Source organism: Podarcis filfolensis (assembly GCF_964270895.1).
Source record: "Podarcis filfolensis genome assembly, chromosome: 3".
In the NCBI taxonomy this organism is placed as follows: domain Eukaryota; kingdom Metazoa; phylum Chordata; class Lepidosauria; order Squamata; family Lacertidae; genus Podarcis; species Podarcis filfolensis.
The window spans coordinates 104,723,220-104,735,875 of record NC_139606.1 but is presented as its reverse complement, the minus strand read 5'-3'; the positions used below and the strand labels follow the sequence as shown (position 1 = coordinate 104,735,875).

At 45.0% G+C, this 12,656-nt stretch overlaps 1 long non-coding RNA gene across 1 annotated transcript in view; it reads right to left on the bottom strand.

The window, feature by feature from the left end:
- The window catches only part of LOC310758809, a 260,702-nt gene that overhangs the window by 224,566 nt on the left and 23,480 nt on the right, over positions 1 to 12,656 (bottom strand). The window contains exon 2 of the long non-coding RNA XR_014545938.1: positions 226 to 270. This is a non-coding gene — a long non-coding RNA (uncharacterized lncRNA). The remainder of the gene's footprint in view (positions 1 to 225; positions 271 to 12,656) is intronic.

The window sequence follows — 12,656 nt, the reverse complement described above, 5'->3', positions numbered from 1 at the left end:
CCACTGCCATTTGCATCCCAGTTTTCTGGGACAGATTCCACCAGCTCTACCCATCATAAACAGCACTTCTGAGTCCTCCTGTGGAGCAGCTTCCCCAAAACTTTGTACTTAAATGCGATCGTTTAAGAGCTGCCCGCTCTTTTCTCCAGAAGAGATGTTGTGTCTTTAAGCTGCACAAAAGGGAGACCATCAGCCAGTATGTTGCATCACTAGAGGGAAACGCACCTGTTAGATTCTTCCTGTTGCGCTGCTGTTGAAGGTAAAGAAGCCCTGCCAGGAAGAAACAAACAAACAAAATTAGCAACAGTACGTTAATGGTAGTTAAGTGTTCTTGGTTTTCAGCATTTAAGGACCTTGGCCGGATGCTCCTTGAGCAAGGCTGGAAAAAATCCAGGAGGGACACAAAAAGAAAAAGAAAGTTGAATTAAATTTTTATTATCCTCTTTCTGTTAAAAATTCTCTGGTTTAAAATTAACACTAGCAGGCCCTAATCCAGCGCAGAGTAAGGTGTACTTATTGAATTAATTGCAATTGTGTTGGATTAGGACTACCATTCTCGAAAAGACCTGCTCTTGTGTCTTTAGTGGCAATTTGATTTGCGGAAAACAAAAGCTTTAGTTTCTTCACAACATGGGGCTGAGCATTAACATCAGTTGCTAAGGCCTGCACACCGTGTTCTTGTCAAAGGCACAGGACCAGGCAGCAAAAGTTTTCAAACATAGCCAGCCCCACTTCTCAAAAAGGAATCTAAGCCATATTGAGCAAAAGCCTTCCTTCCTGTTAAAACAGGAGAGTGGCCTTGCAGATGTCGCTGGACTACAGCTCCCACCATCCCTGATGATTGATGTGAAATGCCTGCAGATAAAAAACAACAACACCTGACTCTTTGAGGTCAAGCCTGAGATGTATGACCAACAGGTTATATAATATTATTGTGGCAATTCGTGAACCAAACAGCACAGACTCTTTGGGTCAAGTTACATGTTACGTGAATATTTTTATTTTTAAGGTTTGTTTAAATACAGAACACATTCCTTTTGCACTTTTGCTGCAAGAAGCAATTTGAGGGAGGGGAGGACAAACAGTAGCCGAGTAGAATTTGAAGTGGCACATTGATGCAAGGGGAAAAGGCTAACTCTATCCCCACTGCCAGGTCAGATTGGGGTCCCATAAAACTGCTTTTTCTTGCCAGTGTCAAGCAGACCTTTCTAAAAGCACATTTCACAAAACGTACAGTATAGCTTAATTTTTACTTTTTACCTCACAGTGGAGCATTTTTTCCCCTTCCCAGTGAGTTAAACTGCGTTGATTTAAATCACTCTACTCTGGCAATAGCTGGTCTCTTCGGAGTTTGGTTCCAGATTTCCTCAGTTTCAAACAGTAAACACTGCTTCCACCAAAGCCTGCAGATACAGCTTTTTTGGGGGGTGGAGAAACCAAATTAAACCAGTCGATTTGAAGCAGCAGAGAAGGGTCCAGTTACCTCACGGTCGCTCAGCAAGGTTGAGCTAAGCATGACACAAAAAGAAAGACACCAGCCAATGTGTGTGAGAATATTTACTCAGACTGATCTGTTTCTGAAAGCATCTGTGAAGAAGTGTTAAAACTTTACCACTATGGTTTTCTGTGTTAATAATGACTATATTCAGACCCTGAAGAAGCACACTCATTTTCTGTCTCAGTCAATAATCTATTTAAGGCTGTGGGACATGTCAGACATAGGTATCTCAGCCTAATAAACCATGGTTCATTAGGCTGGGAATGATGTGATGCATTCCTTTTCTGTACTTCTTTGTCTGCCAGTATCAGTACTTCTGTTGTAGTTTGTTTAAACCAGTGGTGGCCAAACTTGGCCCTCCAGCTGTTTTTGGACTACAACTCCCATCATCCATAGCTAACAGGACCAGTGGTCAGGGGTGATGGGAACTGTAGTTCCAAAACAGCTGGAGGGTCAAGTTTGGCCACCACTGGTTTAAACCATTCTTTTCCGTTTGTTTAAACAACAGTTACTCCTTACATCAGAACCAGGAAACTGTGGTTTAATCATGTTCTACACATGAAGATTAGACCAGGGGCCCAAAACTAATTCTCAGCCTTATAAACCATGATACAGTGGTACCTCAGGTTACATACGCTTCAGGTTACAGACTCCGCTAACCCAGAAATAGTGCTTCAGGTTAAGAACTTTGCTTCAGGATGAGAACAGAAATCGTGCTCTGGCAGCACGGCAGCAGCGGGAGGCCCCATTAGCTAAAGTGGTGCTTCAGGTTAAGAACAGTTTCAGGTTAAGAACGGACCTCCAGAACTAATTAAGTACTTAACCCGAGATACCACTGTACTTTCTTTAGTCCTTGGTGGCAAAAGAAAAGTTATAGGGGATTCTTGAGTGAATATATATATATATACACACACACTAAATTTCCACAGTGTGCATGTAGACATTTGGCCCTATCAAGAGAGGAGAACATGACCACCCTTCTTCTCTTGTTCAGAAATCCAGGGATACAGAAGAGTACTAAGAGTCTCCTGCCCACTTCGTAAGATAACACTGGTGAATAAAGGAAAGGGGCTTACTTGTTTTTCCCCCCCCACACACACAGTCCATACACAATCTAGACCTCTTGTGTTTTATTGTATTTTTAATATTTTGTTGATGCGGGTGGTGCTGTGGGTTAAACCACAGAGCCTAGGACTTGCCTATCAGAAGGTCGGCGGTTCGAATCCCCGCAACGGGGTGAGCTCCTGTTGCTCGGTCCCTGCTCCTGCCCACCTAGCAGTTCGAAAGCATGTCAAAATGCAAGTAGATAAATAGGTACCGCACGTTTCCATGCGCTTCTCTGGTTCACCAGAAGGTTCTGCTGGCCACATGACCCGGAAGCTGTACACCAGCTCCCTCGGCCAATAAAGCGAGATGAGCGCCGCAACCCCAGAGTTGGTCACGACTGGACCTAACCTTTACCTTTAATATTTTGTTGGAAGCCACGCAGATGGATGGGGTATAAATATTATTATTATTATTATTATTATTATTATTATTATTATTATTATTTGCCCCTACTAAGTGCATATTGAGAAACTGGTTTCAGTCCGAGAAAAGCTGTAAATCATTACAGATTGATTCTGCATTACCCTGCACTGTGTTCATTTCAAAACAGGTATAAGGTGGTCCCAGGAATGGAGAGTGTATCCAAACCAAATGACCAGGCTGAGGGTTTTCTCAGGTGTATCGAATAACCACACTGAAATAAAAAAATAAGGTCTTCTATATATAATAAATGTACCAACCAAGCACGTACACAGATATGGGGACCACATGTCTGGAGCAGCTCAGAAAGACCACCCTGAAACCATTTTGACTCCCAAACTGACCAAATGTTTTCTCTGCAAGGAGGGAGGGGGTGAGGGAACCTTCCCATTGTCTCAGGAATTGGGTAATCACCATCTCAAAGGAGTGGCCAGACTACCAGGAAAGGCAATCAGATAAGGCATTATCAGATAACCTGGCAGACAGGAAAAACAACAACATTCAAATTTCTGTTGTAGACCACCTTTTCTGTGATGTAGGTATTATGTTTGTGGGGGGTGGTCTTGGGTTACACCCCTTCTGTGATGTATGTATGATGTATGGAGGGGTGGTCTTGAGCTCCAGGGCAGGGAATTTAAAATATAAGGGCAGGCACACCTTGGTTCTGGGTTCCTCCTCCTTTCCTGCGTGTGAGGGGATCACCCTGTTGCAACAGTTCAATAAAGATCAGGCTTACTAGCTGCTTTGCTTCTCAATATTCTCTGGTTGGCCTCTGTTATTTTCTCCTACTGATGGAGAACCTACAAAGGACTCTATAAGGGCTCTTGTGTCCCCCACAAGGGAATAAGGGCAGATTTTGTTTATTACAACACCCACCCAGGATCGGCAGGATCTAGAACAGCGGTTCCCAACCTTTTTTTGGCCATGCCCCACTTAAGTATCTCTAAAATCTTGGTGCCTGCCCCCCGCCACATATATTTCTTATTCAAAAAGTGAACTCCTATTCATGTGTAGGAAGCCTAAAAGGTCCATTCACTGTTAATAACTCATTCTCGAATTACCCCCCTTAAAAATCAAATTTCCCCCCTGTTGGGAACCACGGATCTAGAATCAATCTAGATTGAAAGCGGCATGTTGTGAATGATTCTGGATCGAGGAAAACTACATTAGTGTGTACGTAGCCTTTGGCAGGAAGTCTAAGGATGTTTAATTGGAAGTAAGCTCTGCTGAAATCAATACATTTTACTTCCAAGCATAATGAAAGGAGAAATCTTTTTGATCTCCTCCCAGCCACCATTTATTGATGGAACAGTGAGAACGCCCTCTAGTGGCCAAAACTAGAGCTGTGCTGCATCCTAAAAGATCAACAAATAAATGGCGCAATAATCTTTCTTGTTTTAGCTGCTCCAGACTAATGCAATTAACCCCTCTGGAATACGTATTTGATGGCTGAAGAAATTATTGTGATAAAAATAGTTTGTTTGTTTGTTTGTTTGTTTGTTTGTTTGTTTACAGTGATGTTTGTCTCATATTCAAAGTTAGTGAATGAGCATGGGTTTGGAAAAACTTATTCCTCAAAGCTACATGCAAACCACACATTTAAAGCACATCCCTTCCCCCACCACCACCACAAAAAGAATACTGGGAACTGTTGCTTGTTAAGGGTGCTGGGAACTGTAGCTCTCTGAATTACAGTTACAGGTAGGTAGCCGTGTTGGTCTGCCATAGTCGATACAAACAAACAAAATCCTTCCAGTAGCACCTTAGAGACCAACTAAGTTTGTTATTGGTATGAGCTTTCGTGTGTATCCGAAGAAGTGTGCATGCACACGAAAGCTCATACCAATAACAAACTTAGTTGGTCTCCAAGGTGCTACTGGGACACGGGTGGCGCTGTGGGTTAAACCACAGAGCCTAGGACTTGCCGATCAGAAGGTTGGCGGTTCGAATCCCTGCGACGGGGTGAGCTCCCGTTGCTCAGTCCCTGCTCCTGCCAACCTAGCAGTTCGAAAGCATGTCAAAGTGCAAGTAGATAAATAGGTACTGCTCTGGCCGGAAGGTAAACGGTGTTTCCATGCGGTGCTCTGGTTCGCCACAAGCGGCTTAGTCATGCTGGCCACATAACCCGGAAGCTGTACGCTGGCTCCCTCAGCCAATAAAGCGAGATGAGTGCCGCAACCCCAGAGTCGGTCACGACTGGACCTAATGGTCAGGGGTCCCTTTACCTTTAAGGTGCTACTGGAAGGAATTTTTTTATTCTGTGAATTACAGTTCCCAGGGTTCTTTGTGAGGTGCTTTAAAGGGTATGGTATGAACAAGACATTCAGTTGGCACTTCTTGCCTACAATATCAGTCGGCTTCTGGTATAGTGAGATCTAGCAGGCTGGAATTGCTGAAACCTGCTCCTGTCACTTCAGAGCTTGCAGTAAGGGGTGGGCAAGTCAAGTGGGGCTTGGAGCTCAGGAGAGTATGGGATGAGGAGAGGAAAGGGAAGAATGTGGACTCATGAGTGAAACAGCGGATTAGTTTAAATAAACTTCAGGTGTTCCCATTCCTTAAAGCCTCTGGTTCCCTGAAGCACACCCATTTACAAAGAAGGATTTTAAAGAAATTAACCCGTTATCAATCTCCTGTTTGGGAAAACCAACCAAGTACAAACTATTCAAGCCAACAATAATTAAATAATGTGCATAATCAAAAAGTTTGCTTCCCACATTCCATGTACCCACACACCTGAAAAGCTCCTACCATCATCATCGTTATTTTATTTATTCATTGCCCATCCTTCATCCTAAAGGTCTCAGGGTGGGGTTACACCATTTAAAAAATATATTTAAAACAACTTAAGGGCAGGAGAGAATCAACCTCCTGGCTTCTCGTTGTGGCACAAAGCTACTATTTTTAAAGGTTACTTGTGAGGCATACTCATTTCCAATGCTGAATCAAACACGCATTCATAACCCTGTTTTTCCCTTCATTAATTACAGTAATCTGAAGCCTCAACAGAAGACGTAGCATGATGAGCCATTTTGTTTTAATCACCACATTACTCTACAACTTGAAAACATTAATCTAATAATCAGGCTTGCAAATGCTGACGGTTTGTGGAAATGTAATGGAAATCCAGCAGCCATTCAAGCGAACATCTGGAAAGGGCATTTTGTGGAGCTAATAAAATAAGAGAGTTTCAGAATTGATGCCAGTAAGCTTTGTCTCCTCGTTGGGTTTGTTTCCCCCCCCCCCCCTTCTCTCATCTCTTTTGTCTTTTCAGTTCCTGCTGAATGTGAGATCTTGGGAAGATGCACTTTCACACTATTAGCAATCTCCAAAGGGACCTTGGCAGCCAATTAGAGGGGCCAGTGGGAGAAAAGGACAAAAGAACCAAATGCAAAAATCAATATCAATATGAACTATCTGTGCCCTCTTGGCCCAAGACTTGCAACCCAGAGACTTACATTTCTTAAGGGATTAGGATACACTTACAAGAAACTCTCCAGGAAAATAAAGATGGAGACAGTCTAAAGGAGGCTTTTTGAATTTCAATGAGCAACGTGATCTTTTCATCGGGAAGACTTCCCCTCCCGATTGCTTCATTGATACACAACTAACTTAAAGAGTTACCATATTTCTTCCATAATGCTCCATCCATGCTTGGTGGGGAGGAGGGGAAAACACACAAAAACAGGCTCTAACTCCCCCAGCCCGCTCCCCTTCTCCAGATTTCCTGTCTTGTTATACCAAAAGCCGTAAACAAAATGCTAAGCTAAGGTTACCCTGCCAATCAGCCTGAATTATTGACTTCTGCTATGAACTATTTACTAGAGGGTTCTTGGTGGATGGCTGGAAGCAGACCAAAGCTCTTCTGGGGGTAAATGGGAAAAAAACAAAAAACCCTCGCCTAGAATGAATGCTCTCCAGGTTTATTGTTACAAAAAGCCATTCAACAGTGACTCCACAATGCCGCTGATAATTTGCACTTAGCACTTACGTGTTTTGACCCCCTGCGTAGCCACTAAACACCTGAAAAGTCAAGAGGTGCATTCAGGTGCACCAAGTAGCAACTTCACATTTTTAAAAAACACAGCAAGGGCTGCTGTTCTTTTCCGGACACATACCAACACAATAGACCGAAGGCAGTTTCTGGGAATGCTTTTGATTTGTAAGCATTTAGCTGGCGTGCAATAATGCTCCAGAAGCAACGGCCAGGGACTGACGGGCAATTTTTGCATTTGGGAAGATAACAGTGCAAGATTTACCCCTCTACTTGTCGAGCTGCCCTGTTTACAAGGGGGTGGGGGGGAAGGCAGGCCACAGAATTATAGAGTTTGTATACAATTGTATACAATTATAGAATTGTAGAATTAAGGAAGGGATATTAGATTGTCATCTGTTCCAACCCCTGGGGCTCAATGCAGGATCTACAATGTAGGAATCAAGCAAAGTACAGTGGTACCTTGGGTTTAGTACTTAATTCATTCTGGAGGTCCGTACTTAACCTGAAACTGTTCTTAACCTGAAGCACCACTTTAGCTAATGGGGCCTCTTGCTGCTGCCGCAACGCCGGAGCACGATTTCTGTTCTCAAGCTGAAGCAAAGTTCTTAACCTGAAGCACTATTTCTGGGTTAGCGGAGTCTGTAACCTGAAGCGTATGTAACCTGAAGCGTATGTAACCTGAGGTACCACTGTATTCCTAAGATACAACCATCCACCCTCTGCTTAAATACTTCTATCGAAGCTCTTACTGGGAGGGGGTTTCTGATGACATTCAAGCAAAATTTGCTTCCCTGAAATTTTCATCTATTGCTTTTGAGTCCTCTGGAGGAACAGAGAACAAATCTGCCCTTTCTTCTTTTTGGGTGAGTGTTGGGGTTTGAAAGCCTGTAGATTTGTGCAATTTATGTGTATTAAAGCCAAGTCACCCTTGTGTGACAAACACACTTTTAAAAAAAACATGGATTTGGGGGAGTTAAAAGTGACAGGGAAATGCCTCATGAACAAATTATTAGTGGGAAGAAGATGCATAAACACCCCACATGAAAATCAGGGTGAATGTTTGCTGCTGTGTAACTGCCCTGCAAACCAACCAACATGAATATCCATTGAAAGCTGGGCACCATCTAACTCTACGGAAGTTTTGTGCAAGTGAATCAGGAAGAATGCTTAATGAATAGGTCATCTGACACTCTTGCAGTTAGCCACTTCTTCAAGGAAATTTGCTTATCAAACCCACCACTACTAAAACTTTCCTGTGGTGTCTGTGAGTCTACGGGATTTTCAGTAGTGCCCTTCATTTTTGGAATGAACTCCACAGAGAAACAGGCCTGTTGCAACAGACCAAACCTGTGCAGAGGTGGGTAGCAGCCAGGTTCACTTGTCCTGGGCCTTGGAGGGCTAAGCTGGCTAGCTTTGAGGTAGGACCATGGGCTCCAGGGAAGGGGTAGGACCATGGGCTACAGCATGTGCTTTGCATGCAGAAGTTCCTCAGTTCCCCAGCATCACTAGCTAGGGCTGGGACTGGATCCCGGTCTGAAACCCTGCTGCCACCCAGTGTAGAAAACACTGAGCTGGATGGACCAATGGTCTGACTTGGTATAAGGCAGCAATTGCATTCTTCTTTATTATTTAGTCACTTTTCCCCACTGTAGGCAACTCAAGGCAATTTACAAAAAACACGCTGTATGATGCAGCACAGGCCATGCAGGGCACAGACAGCTTAAGTCTTCCAACACCTGATCAGCACTGCCTCCACAGCAACCATCGCCTCCCTTTGCCTAATGATAGGGCCGGCCCTGCATATCCACCCAACGTGTAAAAGAGTAACCAGGCACGAACATCTCTTGATTCTGCAGCAATAGTGAGCAACCATCTACTGTGGTTCATGTAGTCATACCTCGGGCTGAATATGCTTCAGGTTGAGCGTTTTCGGGTTGCGCTCTGCGGCGACTCGGAAGTAACGGAACGCATTACTTCCGGGTTTTGCCGCTCGTGCATGCGCAGACGCGCAAAATGACGTCACGTGCATGCGCGGAAGCAGCAAATCGTTACCCGCACACGCGCAGACGGGGGTTGCGTTCACTTCAGGATGCGAACGGGGCTCTGGAACGGATCCTGTTCACATCAGAGGTACCACTGTATAGGTAAAGGGACCCCTGACAATTAGGTCCAGTCGCGGACGACTCTGGGGTTGCGGCGCTCATCTCGCTTTACTGGCCGAGGGAGCCGGTGTACAGTTTCAGGGTCATGTGGCCAGCATGACTAAGCCACTTCTGGCGAACCAGAGCAGCGCACAGAAACGCCGTTTACCTTCCCACCAGAGTGGCACCTATTTATCTACTTGGACTACCTGCTTTCGAACTGCTAGGTTGGCAGGAGCTGGGGCAGAGCAACGGGAGCTCACCCCATCGCAGAGATTTGAACTGTCAACCTTCTGATTGACAAGCTCTCGGCTCTGTGGTTTAGACCACAGCACCACCCGCGTCCCTGGTTCATGTATACAAACAGCCTAAAATCTGCCCCAGGGAGTTTGATCCGCCAATGGGCCAGTATCGGCCATACATCGCACACCCTGTGTCTCTTGAAGATAAAGGGCTTCACTGCAAATCTTCTGCTGTGCGTACAAGTACGGAAAGAGAATTACAGACGCAGCCGGGCTCCAGCGGGTGGGCTTTCTCCCTCCAAAAACTGGCCAGCCCCATGGGCAAAGTCGCTGTGCGATCAGGAAACCATGGAAACAGCAGGATTATAATTACGGGCTGGAGCCTAATCAGGGGCATGGTAACTGTTTGATCTCTTCCCTGCCTTCCAGCCCAGACATCTCATTTTGTGAGGTATGTGTGCTTATTAAGGGAACATTTGCCTCTGGGGGTAACCTGGCTGGCAACCTTATTTGGTACCACAGGGTGACTTCCTCTGGCGGGTGCTGCGATTTGGGAAGGAACTTCATCCACCCCCATTCCGATCCCTTCACTATTCTACTTCTACGGAGTCAATTAAATTACCTGTTGATCAAACAGGGACAGAGCAGGAAGCCTGCCTGCCTGACGACAAGCTTTCCGTAATCTATTTCAGGACATTGGGGTGAAGGAAGACACTTAATTAACTCTGAAGCAGGGAGACTACAACTGAACTGAACTGAACAATGGAACTGCCTCCGTCTGGAAGTTCCAAATGCCTTATGGCTCCCCTTTCAGGGAAATTCATGAACATGAATTGCTTACAGCATCCAAGTAACTTTTTTCATCTGCTCATAAGTAGGAAGATCCAAGGCAGGTATCAACACCTGGCATCCTTAAGCTACAGGGCTACAGTACCCCAGCAGGGCCCACTGCCAACATCATCCCTGGCCTGCTCCCATTATAAACATTTCTGGCACAGTGCTCTGAGCAGAGCTGGGTGCCATGTTGATTTCCGGCAATGTCCCTGCCCTAGCATCGCTTTGGGACACTGAGATGCAGAGAGACTCGGCCATCCAGTGTTGTTCACAGCACAACTGCTAATAGGTAAGCCTAAAGGGGTTCATCAAAAGACATCACTTTGCTCAGCCTCCAACCCCCCCCCAAATCAGCTCTGCATGAAAGCACAGCCAAACAACTGTGAGCCTTAACTGCTTTTCCACATTGCAACGACATTTGCACATAGGCAGGGCTAGGGATCACTGTTAAATGCCACCTAAAGTACATGAACTTGGCATGAACAGCAGGGATAAGAATCTCCAGGCCTCATGCTCCGCGAACCAGTGATTCATAGAAATCTTTGTGTGCAGTTCATAATAATAATAATTTATTATTTATACCCCGCACATCTGGCTGGGTTTCCCCAGCCACTCTGGGCAGCTTCCAACAAAACACTAAAATACAATAACCTATTAAACATTAAAAGCTTCCCTAAACAGGGCTGCCTTCAGATGTCTTCTAAAAGTTTGGTAGTTATTTTTCTCTTTAACATCTGGTGGGAGGGCGTCCCACAGGGCAGGTGCCACTACCGAGAAGGCCCTCTGCCTGGTTCCCTGTAACTTGGCTTCTCGCAACGAGGGAACCGCCAGAAGGCCCTCAGCGCTGGATCTCAGTGTCCGGGCAGAATGATGGGGGTGGAGACGCTCCTTCAGGCGTCTCCATGGAATCGTAGACCCTGTGGACCATCTAGTCCAACCCCTTGCAGTGCAGGAATATGCAGTTGTCCCATATGGGGGTCAAACCTGCAACCTTGGAATCATCAGCACCACGCTTTAACCAACGGAGCTAGTTCGAGCTGGAGAGCTCTGAAAATAAGGGATAGTTTTGTAGACCTTATCTGGCTCTCGACTGTTGCCACTCACAAATCTAACCTGCTGTTAATGTTATGTGTTTTGCGTTTTGATGTTGTAAACCACCCTGTGATCTTGGGATGAAGGGAGGTATATAAATTTAATAAATAAATAATGAACAAGACGAGTAAGACAGAATCTACCCCCAATGATTTTCGTTTTTGTTTTAATGGGAAGTGCCTTCTTGCAACATCTGGAGTTCTGTCTTGACCAATAGACAGGAAAGGAGAGTAGACAACAGGCCCTGGCTAGTAACAAGCAAACTCCCATCTACTAAGGAAGTTTCCAGACTGTCACTCTTTTCAGCTGGGATTCAGACACATAGAGGCAACTTTTTTCAGCTTGCGGAACTAAAGACTACTGGGAAGCATTGCGCAACAAGCCTCCTTTTTTTTTCAAAAGATCAGGCTTTTTGCAACAAGGAAAGTGATGAGAAAATGCCCTGGAAAGTGTGGACCAACACTTGTTTTGATAATGCAACAAATTAAGAGTAAATGCTCACTAACTAACCAAGATCCTTGCAAATAAATCAGGATGAATACCCAACGAACAGGTCGTTGGAAGCGCCCTATGTTTGGCATGGACACAGTATTGATCAGATTTCATGGAGGTTATTCTCCAACCCTGCGCTAGATGGAAAAACAGTGTGACATAGTATGAGAAAGCTTCCTAGCTTCAAAAAAATACAATCCCATGTTTGACAGTTCAGACAAATTCACAGAGGATAAGACTATCCATGCCTACTCATCATGAGGGATGTCTACTACCTTGGTATCAGAGGTGATAGGCCTCTGAATACCAGTTGCCTGAAATCGCAGGAGGGGAGAGTGCTGTTCACTCATGTTCTGCTTGAAAGCATCCCACATGCATCTGGTTGGCCTCTGTGAGTACAGTGGTACCTGGGTTAAGAACTGTTTGCAGGGAGGTCAGATGATGATTTCTTAAGCAGGTGTTATCTCACACCGTTTCCCCCTCACTTTTCTTATCGTAAAATGTCTGGCGCTGTGGGGAAACGAATTTGTTGCTCAAGAGCCCCAAATCATATTGAACTGTGTTCAATACCTGAATTCACCTGTACAGTGGTACCTCGGGTTACATACGCTTCAGGTTACATACTCCGCTAACCCAGAAATAGTGCTTCAGGTTAAGAACTTTGCTTCAGGATAAGAACAGAAATCGGGCTCTGGCGGTGCGGCGGCAGCAGGAGGCCCCATTAGCTAAAGTGTGCTTCAGGTTAAGAACAGTTTCAGGTTAAGAACGGACCTCCGGAACGAATTAAGTACGTAACCCGAGGTACCACTGTATGTTATATAGAATCCCTCCTGAAC